Source organism: Theropithecus gelada, chromosome 3 (genome assembly GCF_003255815.1).
Source record: "Theropithecus gelada isolate Dixy chromosome 3, Tgel_1.0, whole genome shotgun sequence".
NCBI classification, from domain to species: Eukaryota; Metazoa; Chordata; class Mammalia; order Primates; family Cercopithecidae; genus Theropithecus; species Theropithecus gelada.
The window spans coordinates 121606923-121618595 of NC_037670.1; positions in this window are offsets into that span (position 1 = coordinate 121606923).

The window sequence follows — 11673 nt, forward strand, 5'->3', positions numbered from 1 at the left end:
CAGACAGGAGCTGCCCTCTCTGCTAATAGCTGAACACTTGTTGGAACGACCTGCCTACAGAGAGGAGCTACCCTTTCTGGCACGAGCTGAATACTGGTTGGGACACCCAGGCTACAAAGAGGAGCAAATCTCCTGTTTGTCTTGCTCACCCTCTACTTCTTTCTTCCTGGTCGTGAGACAAGAACTCAGGACCCATTGAATGGTGAGACTAAAAGAGCTGCTGTAACACAAACAGGGCTGAAACATGTCGCTTGCTCACCACGTTGTGGATGAAGAGAAGGAAAGAAGAGCTGTGGACTTTCGGCGAACCCAGACCTGGGAGCTCCCCGAGACAGAGCTGTGACTCGTTTTGGGACCCTGCAGTTCCTGGCCTCTCCATGTTTACAGGCGCCACCGCATTCCCTGGTGCCAGCCAGGGAAGCTGCTTGCACTGCACCTGGTTCAGTCGCAGCCTCACAGTGAGCGGGCACCCGTGCCGGCACCTGGAGCTGCCCACCCCATGGCAGCAGCCCTAGCGTGTCTGACTGCGCAATGCCCGGACCTCACACTCACTCACACACCTTCTCACTGCTCCACGCCTGCCTCGCCCCTTGGAGGTGTGGGATCCAGGCCAGTACCATGAGCTATGCAGCCTGCCAGGCTGAGTGGGTGGAACGAGCCCAGCTGGCCCGAGCAAAACTCGGGCAAAGGCGCCACCGGCCACAGGTTTCCAGCCAGAAAAGTGACACCCCAAAGATCCCCATAAGAGTATCTCAATAGATTTTAGAGAAATAGAGAAAGCAACTAGAATGAGAACAAAGCTGTAATTGATTTTTTAAAGCAGTCATTTATATTTGCTTACATTTACTGGGAAAAGGAGGCATTTGGTAGTTTGTGGTGACACAGTGGCCCTCTTTTTGTCTGTTTAGATAAAATTGTGAAGAGGCCTTGTTTTACCACACTTTATCTTGGTCTCAGAGTAAACTTGTCTGATGTTGATAATCTGAGAATGTTTACATTCAACAGAACAGCAGCACAGCCTAGCTGTGAGCACCTGGTCAGCTTCTGACAAGAGTCCTTGTTGTGACTGGCACACTGGTTTCAGGACGTCAAGGGTTGCTTTTTGCTTTTCCAATTTTGTGTGTGTGTGTGTGTGTGTGTGTGTGTGTGTGTGTGTGTGTGTGTGTGTTTTAAAGCAAAACTCAAAATATAGTAATCAGTGAGTTATTTTTAAATTCAATAGTAAATGTTAAAGCAGAATATAGTCCTGAAAAATGGTAGCTCAGTCTGGGACAAATATTTTAAGGAAAATAAACATCATTCACACTCATGCATTCATTTGACAAATACATTGAATATCTAGTAGATACAGAGTTCTATAAGTAGTCCTGAGGGAAATATAGAGATGAGTAAAGGATAGTGATTGTCTTTAAAAAACATACACTTTGGTCATACATATGATAGATACTTCCAACTTCCACCATTTATTATAAATAAAGAATGACTATCAGCATGTTTATTAACTAATTCTTTGTTTAAAGCTGAATTCTAGGACTGAGCACAGTGGCCCATGCCTAATCTCAGCACTTTGGGAGGCCGAGGCAGGCAGATCACTTGAGTCCAGGAGTTCAAGACCAGCCTGGGCAACATGATAAAACCCCATCTCTACAAAAATTTAGCTAGGTATGGTGGTGTGTGCCTGTCGTCCCAGCTATCCAGGAGGCTGAGATGGGAGGATCACCTAAGCCCAGGAGGTCGATACTGCAGTGAGCTGTGAACCCACCTCTGTACTCCAACCTGGGCAACAGAGTGAGACCCTGTCAAAATAAAAAAATATCGAATTGTAAATAACCGCATGTGGAAACCTAACCTTGAGAACATTGTCAGCGAAGCTTTGAGGAAATTTTTAGCTTCATGTATACATATTGTGAAATTCAAATACTTATTTCCCATAGACTCTTACTAAGGCTGCTATACAGAGTTGCCAGTAGAAATAAATATATGGCTGAATCTAACCAAAGAAGTCAGGGTTAAATAAAACATTACTAATAGCTGCTCCCCATAAGTATTACCCAGCCATGTAGGCGTTAGCAATGGTGTGCATTTACATTGATGGATGGATGGTATAAAACCAGAATTGTGCCATGCAATCTTGGAAATCCATGTATAAAATAAATATGTCTTGGTAAATTTTTCCTGATTAAGTCTTATCAAGATGTGATGGTTGGAACCACTGTTCTTTTTGCTATTGCCATCAGCCTTTTATATTCAATAAATACGATCCTTCTCTGAAAGGAAATCATTCCCAGGGAAAACACACCATTTAAATGTATTGTTAACAGAAGTAATTGTTATGCAGAAAAATAGCCATTTGCATCACAAGCACATTCTCATTATTAGTTGCTTCATGGAGGTACAGTTACTGAGTAAATTTTCTATAAGCTCGAAAAATTCCAAGTAACCCCAAATAAGTTGAGTTCTTTCTGGTTTATGGTGATTCTGTTTCCAATAGTCAGGGCATTAAACTTCCTGAAGTTTACGTTAATTTAACCTTCATGCCTTTTGTTTATTTTCAAATTATTTTGTTTATACTGTTGAATCTTCAGAGTTTCATATTATTTTAGGTACCTATACTGGTTTCAGTCATCATATTGTTGAGTACTTTCACGGTCCTGCCCTCTTTGTACACTCCTTCCCAGAGAGTGATGATAGGAATATTAGCTCTTTTGTTATTGCCCCATAGGTCCCTGCAGTCTTGTCAATTTTTTAAAAATCTATTTTCTCTCTGTTGTTTCCATTCTGCCGTTGAATCTACTCACTGAGTTTTTATTGCAGTTATTGCATGCTTGAGTTCTGGAATTTCCCTTTGGTTCTTTTTTTTCTTCTTCTATTTTGTTGCCATCATATTCTGTTTCTTTTCAGAGACTTTCTATTTTCATTTGGTTCAAGCATATTTGTAATGCTTGTTAAAACATGTTTTAAGTTTCTGCTTTAAAATCTTGGTCAGATAGTCCTAACATGTTTGTCATCTCGATGTTTGTATGTATTGTTTTTCCCTTTTTATTCAAATTGTGGTTTTCCTTTTTCTTGGAATAACATAGTATTTTTAATTAAGTCCTGGATATTTCGTGGCTCACATTATGAGACTCTGGATTTTATGTAAATCTTTCATAGCTGGCTTTCTCTGACACTGCTGCAGCAGAGGAAGGGAGGGGTGCCACCTTGTTACTTCCAGGTAGGGGTGGAAGGTCAAGTTCTCTCTCAGCCTTCACTGAGATTAAATAAGACACATTTTTTATGTTCTGCTGGGTATGGGTGGAATTCTGGCTCCCTTCTGCTAATACCATGATGCGTGATCCCTCTGCTGATACCACAATGACTAGGAGTAGCAGGAGTGCTTTCTTACTGCTGATCAGGGTAGGAGTTCTGCCCACCACTGACAGCAGGGCAGGAGTGGCCTCATCTCTGGGTGTTAGGGAATGTCCTGATTCTTCATTAGTCCTCCTCTGACCCCACCCTGGTGAAGAGGGGAAAGGCCACCTAGTCACTGCATGGGGTGAAAGACCGTGCTCCCCACTTGGTTTCCACTGACACTGTTGGAATGGGCACTCCTTATTGCCCAGTGGGGAAGAATATCCCAGCTCCCTACCTTGGCCTTCTCTCACACTGTCCAGGAAGGTGGGTTAGGAATGGTGTAATTCTAGGCTTCCCACTTAGCCTTTGCTGTCGTGGAGGGCAGGATTGGGGCCACAGTTATTTCTCTGGTGTTTAGCCAGAGTAGAGCAGTTATTTATTGTGTAAAATGTTTCCGTCTTGCTAATCCTCCCATTTCCTGATCAATTGGCTACAGAGGACAGGCTTTCATTGGGTTTATTTTTGTCTGCCCCTATTTATATTTCCAGTTTGTCAATTTTCCAGCATTCTGTCTGGGATACATGAGGCCAAAAGAAAACTCAGGGAATTTACTATCATGTTTTTTCTCTGGTTTCAGCACCTCTAAATGGTCTGCCTTCTTTTCTCTACTTTTCAGAGTCTTATTATGTTTATTTTACATATAATGTCTAGAACTTTTAGCTGTAATTAGTGGAAGAAATATATTTTAAAAATCTACTCCATTTTGCTAGAAGCAGAAGTCCAAAAACAAATTTATTTTCTGTGTTCAAATGTGTAACTTGTATTTACCATAAATTGTATCCATGAGGACAGTGAGACTCTTTTATAAGAAGATGGAAGTCTCATATTGAAACCAACTCAATAATCCCATAGATGGTTTTTTTTTTTTTTTTTTTTTTTCTCTTTGAGAAACATAGAAATTGACCTTTCTGGTTTTAAAGCTTGAAGCTACGTTTGTGTTATCTGAGTTTCTTCCTGAAGAAATGACCTTCTGGGCTCTCAAAATGTATCAAAGAACTGCAAGGCACCAGATTGCTACATCTAGACAATGAGATGCCAGACTCCTAATTAGTCGTGATTGCTTTCTTACCCTTCCCTAATTCCTGCTTGCCTAACTGACCACCTGCTTTTTGTTAACCAACTCTCTTCCTTACCCCTTCCTAGTTCCGGTTTTCCCACACATAATTATATTTTTTTCTCTTTTCTAGAAACTCCCAATTTTAGTTGGTCAGGGAGATGGATTTGAGATAATCTCATTAAAGCTTTTTTCCCTGACAATATTTGTTGTGTTAGTTATTGGCTTTCTGTTCAGTGAGCAGCAGGACCTGGGTCTAGCCCCTGATGTTTCGGTAACAATGTAACCTTTAGCATCCAATTTGTTTTAGTAGTTTTTTCAGCATTGCATTGGGAAAATTCTGCTTGATAAATAAGTTACCACCATATCCTTTTTTATTGGCCTATCACCCATAAGCCAGATCCTACCTGCTGCTTATTTTGGTAAACAAAGTTGTATTGAATTATAATCACACTTGTTTATTTACATGTTGCTTATGGCTACTTTTACAATGCAATTACATAGTTAAATAGTTGTGACAGAGAACTTGTGGCTCACAAAGCTGAAAGTATTTACTGTCTACTCTTTTACAAAAAAAAGTTTTAAATATTTCACCTTATCATCTCATGACACTATTGTGATAATTCAATCCAGCAGTTGAAATAAGAAATATTTTATCTCAAAGATAAATTACTATCTTAATAATGTGTTATTTTAGCCAATAATTGGGTCCACTGCCATTTATTTGTTCACTAATTGGTGAAAAAAGATTTCAGACTGTTTCTTCTTAATCTGACACATTTAATGCTGTCAATTAAGGAAAATAATAGATGTCTAACTCCAATTTCAGGGATGACTCATTCTCACTGATTTAAACTATCTAGGGACCTACCATTAACTACCATTAAACTTTCAGAGGAAGGGAGGGCTGAAGGTTGAATTCAATCATCTGGTCAACAGTTCAATTATCCATGTCTATTGTGAAACCCCAGTAAAAACTCTGGACACCAAAACTCAGGTGAGTTTCCCTGGTTGACAATATTCTATACATATTTTTCCCCATTGATGTGCTAGGAAGGTGACATGTATTGACAGGGGGAAGACATAGGAAGTTTTAATCTGGGATCCTCCCAGATCTCACCCTATCTGTCTTTTCTTTTGGCTGGTCCAGTTTATATTATTTTTGCCATCATAACACTGTAATTGGAAGTATAGTCCTTTCCTGAATATGTTCCAATAAATTATGAAGCCTGAAAATGTAGTGTAGGAACCCTCTAATGTGTTGCTAGTTGGTCAGAAGTGAGGGTGAACCTAGGAACCTCTGAGCGTGTGGCTGGTGTCTGAAATAACAAAAATCATGTGGAGAACTCGGCCCTGAGCCTGTAAAGTTTGGCCGAACTGCAGGTAGTGTCAGGAGTCACTGCAGGTGGTAGCAGCAAAGATCATGTTAAGTAGCAGATTCCAGAATATTTTTTAGGTAGAGATGAATAATTTACTGAGGAGTAGGCTGAGGAATGTGAAATAAATAGAGACATGAAGAATAATGCCAACATTTTTAAACTACTTAATTTTGCTCAATAAAACATACAAAGATTTTATTCATATTTTTTACAACAAATATAAAAACTATTTCTATACTTATATGGATTTCTGGCTCCATATATTTTATATGTATATACATATATAATTATAATAATTATATAATTTACTATATAATTTGTATAATATAAACATAATTAATATAAATATAAATTTGTATGACATCAATATAATTAACATAAATATAAATTTATATAACATATATACTAAAATATGTTTATAATTTGTATATATTTATGTATATAAGTATATATACATTTTTCTAATATAACAGGAAAATGTCCATACCAAATTATAACCATTTTGATTTCTTCTTTTTGAATTACCTTGTGTAAATGCTTTTCTGTTTATCACAAATCATAAATTTCATATATTGCTTTCAATATCTTCAATAACCACTTGAAGGTTGGAGATAACATAGTATAATATGACTTATCTTGAGGTTAATCAATATGTAAGTATAAACATTGTTATATTTTCCGCATTTTTCTTTTTTTTTTTTTTTGAGATGGACTCTCATTCTGTCTCCCAGGCTGCAGTGCAGTAGTACCATCTCGGCTTACTGCAACCTCCACCTCCTGGGTTCAAGCAATTCTTCTGCCTCAGCCTCCCAAGCAGCTGGTACTACAGGAGCGTGTCACCCCTCCTGGCTAATTTTTGTATTTTTAGTAGAGATGGCGTCTTGCCACGTCAGCCAGACTGGTCTCAAACTCCTGGCCTCAGGTGATACACCCGTCTTGGCTTCCTGAAGTGCTGGGATTACAGGCGTGAGCCACAGTGCCCAGCCTGCGTTTTTCTGTTCTTAATATATAGCGTGTTTTCATAGGTAATTTTTTCAACATCACCAAAAAGCATGAATAGAAAGAAGAAAAAGAACTCTATAGGAAGCAATACGCAAATTCTTTCCAATTTATAAAAAATATGGCATAGTTTAAATTGGGACGATTTCTATTTCCTATATGAGGTAAAGAACCCCTTTGGACATTAAAGCTAAGATCCACCAAGAGTATGTTTGGGAAGGAATGAACAAAGTAAAGAGGAAACTACTCCTCTGCCAAGAAAGTAAGAGAAATTGAAGAGAAATTGTTTAATTATAACTCAAGGGACTGAAAGTGTCCAGCCGAGGATATTTGAAATAGAGTCAGGGGAGTACAGCTATAAGGAGAAAAGAAACAAAAAGGAGCCCCAGGCACACAGCAGAGGCTGTGGGTACACAGAGGCCCAAGACCAATAAGGAATTACATAGTGAGAAAGAACTGATTAGGTATCCAAAAATAATGAATCTAGCATTGCATGTGAAGTTTTTGCTTTTTTGTGTTCATGTTCCAACCAGGCTTCTGATTGCCAATCTATATCAGCAAGACTTTAGTAAAATTATTTACAAGAAAAATTTTTAAGCAGCGCTTTGGAAAAATAAAGAACTGAAGTAGTATTCAGCTTGGGGCAAAGTGGGTAGAGCGAAATAAGAGACCCAAAAGATGGTGGAGCAGGTGAAGTGAAGCCCAAAGTTAAGGTATAAAATAAAAGGAACTTAATTCCTACCCACTCTCCCCTGAAATACTGGGATGCTAGTCATAATATGAGAGATGGGACCCATTCTGCTATTGTGTAAGTATTAAAATTAATGCTGATCCCAGAAAGCTGAAGGATTTGGGATTTGTTCAATCAGAAGAAAATATGAGTATACATGTCATATGAGATTCCCTCCAAATGACAGCACTGGAAATAATCAAAGGATCAAATCATGAAGATATTCACTTATTAAATGCAGTCAAAATTGTCTCGAGTACTGTCATGAGAATAAGCCTTGGGCAAATGTACCCACAACTTGCCTGGCATGGATGATGCCTCCTTATGTGATTTTACATGAGTAAAAGTGCACAGTATCTGAACTATTTTTAAAAAGCCTTCAAAAGAGGTGGGCATGGTCACTCATACTTGTAATCCCAGCAACTCTAGGAGGCTGAGGCAAAAGGGTTGCTTGAGTGCAGGAAATCAAGACCAGCTCCGGGCAACATACCAGGACCCTGTCTCTGAAAAACAAACAAACAAACAAACAAATAGCCACATGTGATGGCACCTGCCTGTAATCCTAACTGCTTGGGAGGCTGAGGCAGGAGGATCACTTGAGCCCAGCAGCATCCATTATATACATGATTGGCTTTCAATGTTCCAATTGAACCTGTTTTTAGTTTTATTTTATAAATGTAATGCATTTGTGTGCAAGTTTAAATATATTCAAAGTGAAATATACATCAAGAATTTGTGAATCATAGAGCATTCCACAAAACAGTTTGGAAACCCCTGTGCTAGGTGATGCTTCTCCGGGAGCACACCTATGCTAAAGAGTAAAAGGGATCTACTGGTAAAAAGTTGATGAAGCAAGTGTGGATGGGTGATAAATTCCAACTATATGGGAAAACTTACTTTCTTTTACATGCCATAAACTTTTCATCATCTTCAGCCATGGTGTAGTGGAAATTGTCACACATGGGTGTGATGATTTCAAAATGACTTGCCTTTGCTTTCTTGCCCACTGTTCTTGCTTAGTGACACAGTGTATTGTGGACTGAATTGTTCCCCTCCCACCCCCACACCCCCAAATTTTTATATGTTGAAGCCCTTATTCCCAGTACTTCAAAATATGACTAGGTTTGGAAATAATCCCTTGAAAGAGGTAAAGATTAAGTGAGTTCATTGAGGTAAGTCCTAATCTAACATCACTGGGGCCTCAGGTAAATCCAAACCTGCCAACACCTTGATCTTGAACTTCCAGCCTCCAGAACTGTGAGAAAGTAAATTTCTTTGGTTTAAGCCACCCAGTCTGTGGCATTTTGTTGTTGCAGCCCTACCAACTAATACAACATGTAAAGATCAAATCCATTTAGAAGCATGTTTGTTGGTTTGGAACTGAACAAAACTGTCTGGTACATACTTATAAAATCCAAGATTTACTGTTATTACTGTAATGCTATAACCAATTACACTATCACAGAGATGTGTGCAGAAAAGTATCATGAAAGGAGAGCAAAGGCCACTTGGACAAACTTTGGGTGACTTAGCAAGGATTCTGTCATGTTTAGAGAGTGCTATGGTTTAAATGTCTCCTCCAAAACTCATGTTGAAATGTAGTTCCCACTGTGACAATATTAAGAAGTGGGATCATTCAGAGGTAATTAGCCTCAGGAATAGATCAATTTTGTTATACCAGGAGTGGGTCCCTGATAAAAATGAGTTCTAAGGCCTCTTGATCTCTCTTGTGCTCTCTCACCCTCTCTCCCTCCACCACAGGATGATACAACAAGAAGGCCCTCACCAGATGCTAGCACTTTGATAGTGGACTTCTCAGCCTTTAGAACTAAGAGAAATAAATGTATTTGCTTCGTAAATTATCTAGTCTGTGGTATTATAGCAACACAAAATGAACCAAGACAGAGAGTCATATGTATTTTTGATATTATAATGCTTTTTTCCCCTCAAAGCAAGACATATTTGAGAGGTTGTTGACCACGGAAAAAAAAAAAAAAAAAAAAAAAAAAAAACCACACACACAGATGTTTTCTAACATGTTTGTGGATATAGAAACTTTCTACAATATATTAATATTTATACTTGATAAATACTGGGGTAGTTACAGTGTGATCCTGGCCACATTTCTGGGCATTATGATACCTTGGACTTTTAAAGCATATTTGTTTGCTTTTATAGAAGACTAAATGAACACTATGCTTTCAACAACGACATTGTCACTTAAATCCAGAGAATTGGGTGCGTTCCTGACCTGACAATGCCACAACTTGGAACAATTTCATGTGTATATGTCAACTCACAAAGAGCTACATTTATGTGAAGTGACTGGTTAGACTAGATGTTCAAATAAGTGCATACAGCTTCAAAAAATCTATAGATCTTAATTTAGACAGAAAAATTATAAACTTCAACTGAAAAATTCTTGAAGGGATGGGAATGGCATGTATAAACAAACACTAGCCACTAGTGATAAAAACTTAAAAGAATTTTTAATGTCATTTTAAAGTTACTACTGTAAAGGTTTGGACTTACCAATTAAGAGCAAAAGACAAATGGTAACCTATATATATTTTTAAAGCCAACGTAGTTAAATCCTTTAACAGTGTGTGTTTAATAGTTTTTCTGGCACAAAACAACTCCATTACAGGTGACAGAAAGAAATCAGTAATTATAAAACTGTAATACCATCTTTTAGCAAAAATCATAGAACATGAGGCTAACATGGCGGTAATTATATGAGTAAATTTGGGAGAGCAATAGATGTTTTTAGTAAAGGAATTGTGTGTTGCTGCTGAATTTTTTTCAAGCTCTTTCAAAGATTAAAACCAGCCAAAAGGTTGACAATTTGTCAGCAAGTCTATATTGTATGAAAATCAGGACCAGTATAGAGAGTTTAATATAAAGGAACTAAAGGAATGTGTTATTTTGTATTATGTTTAAACGCTAAAATTAACTGAACGATTCCAATGTATGAATTTTCAAGATTTGTAATTGTTTAAAGTACCATCACTCTGGTTTTCATGTCATAAAAGGACATTTAATTACATCAAGTAGAGTCATGCAAGAAGAGTGCACTCATTTTGAATCTATAAATGAATATGAGCTAATTGGTCTAACTGGCTAAGATCCCAATGCTATTTAAAGGTGGAAACTTTCTTCAATAAACATATTAAAGATAATAAGAAAGTTATTTTTAACATTTTTTAAAAGCAGAGGGCATAGCAATTTGGGTTTATCTGTAGATGTTGGTCATTGTTACTTAAAACTTAGACTCGCCGGGCATGGTGGCTCACACCTGTAATCCCAGCACTTTGGGAGGCTGAGGCAGGTGGATCACAAGGTCAGGAGATCGAGACCACGATGAAACCCTGTCTCTACTAAAAATACAAAAAATAAGCCAGGCGCGGTGGCGGGCGCCTGTAGTCCCAGCTATTCAGGAGGCTGAGGCAAGAGAAGGGCGTGAACTCGGGAAGTGGAGCTTGCAGTGAGCCAAGATAGCACCACTGCACTCCAGCCTGGGCGACAGAGCGAGACTCTGTCTCAAAAAAAAAAAAAAAAAACTTAGACTCATAGTCAATTAACAAATCTCAAGGCACACTGCTATGGATATAAAAAATTATGATAAATAATTTCTGCTTCTTAAGAAATGTATGATATTGTCAGAAGTATAATACATATTCACATGAAATACGATTTATGCAAAACAGTGAAATTGCCAGGGAAGAGTTACAACATAAGATAGATATTTCTGACCTATGAAAGCAAGATAAATTTGTTCACTGTAAGTATGAGATGAGCTGGCCCTTGAAGGATATGTCACAATTGAATATGATAAGGAGAAAGTGGTTTTGACAAAGGCAAAGGATCAAAAAATCACTGTGGGGCCAGGTGCGGTGGCTCACGCTTGTAATGCCAGCACTTTGGGAGGCTGAGGCAGAAGGATCACGAAAACATTGTGCATGTTTGGAATTGAGGAGTAGACATATTTCCCAGGATATCTGAATACGTATGATAGAGCTGCAAAAATAGGATTGGGTTTAGTTGTGGAGAATATTAAATGCCAGATTGAGAAGTATGGATCTCAACCATTGTTTTAATATTTTCATGTGTTTCCTCAG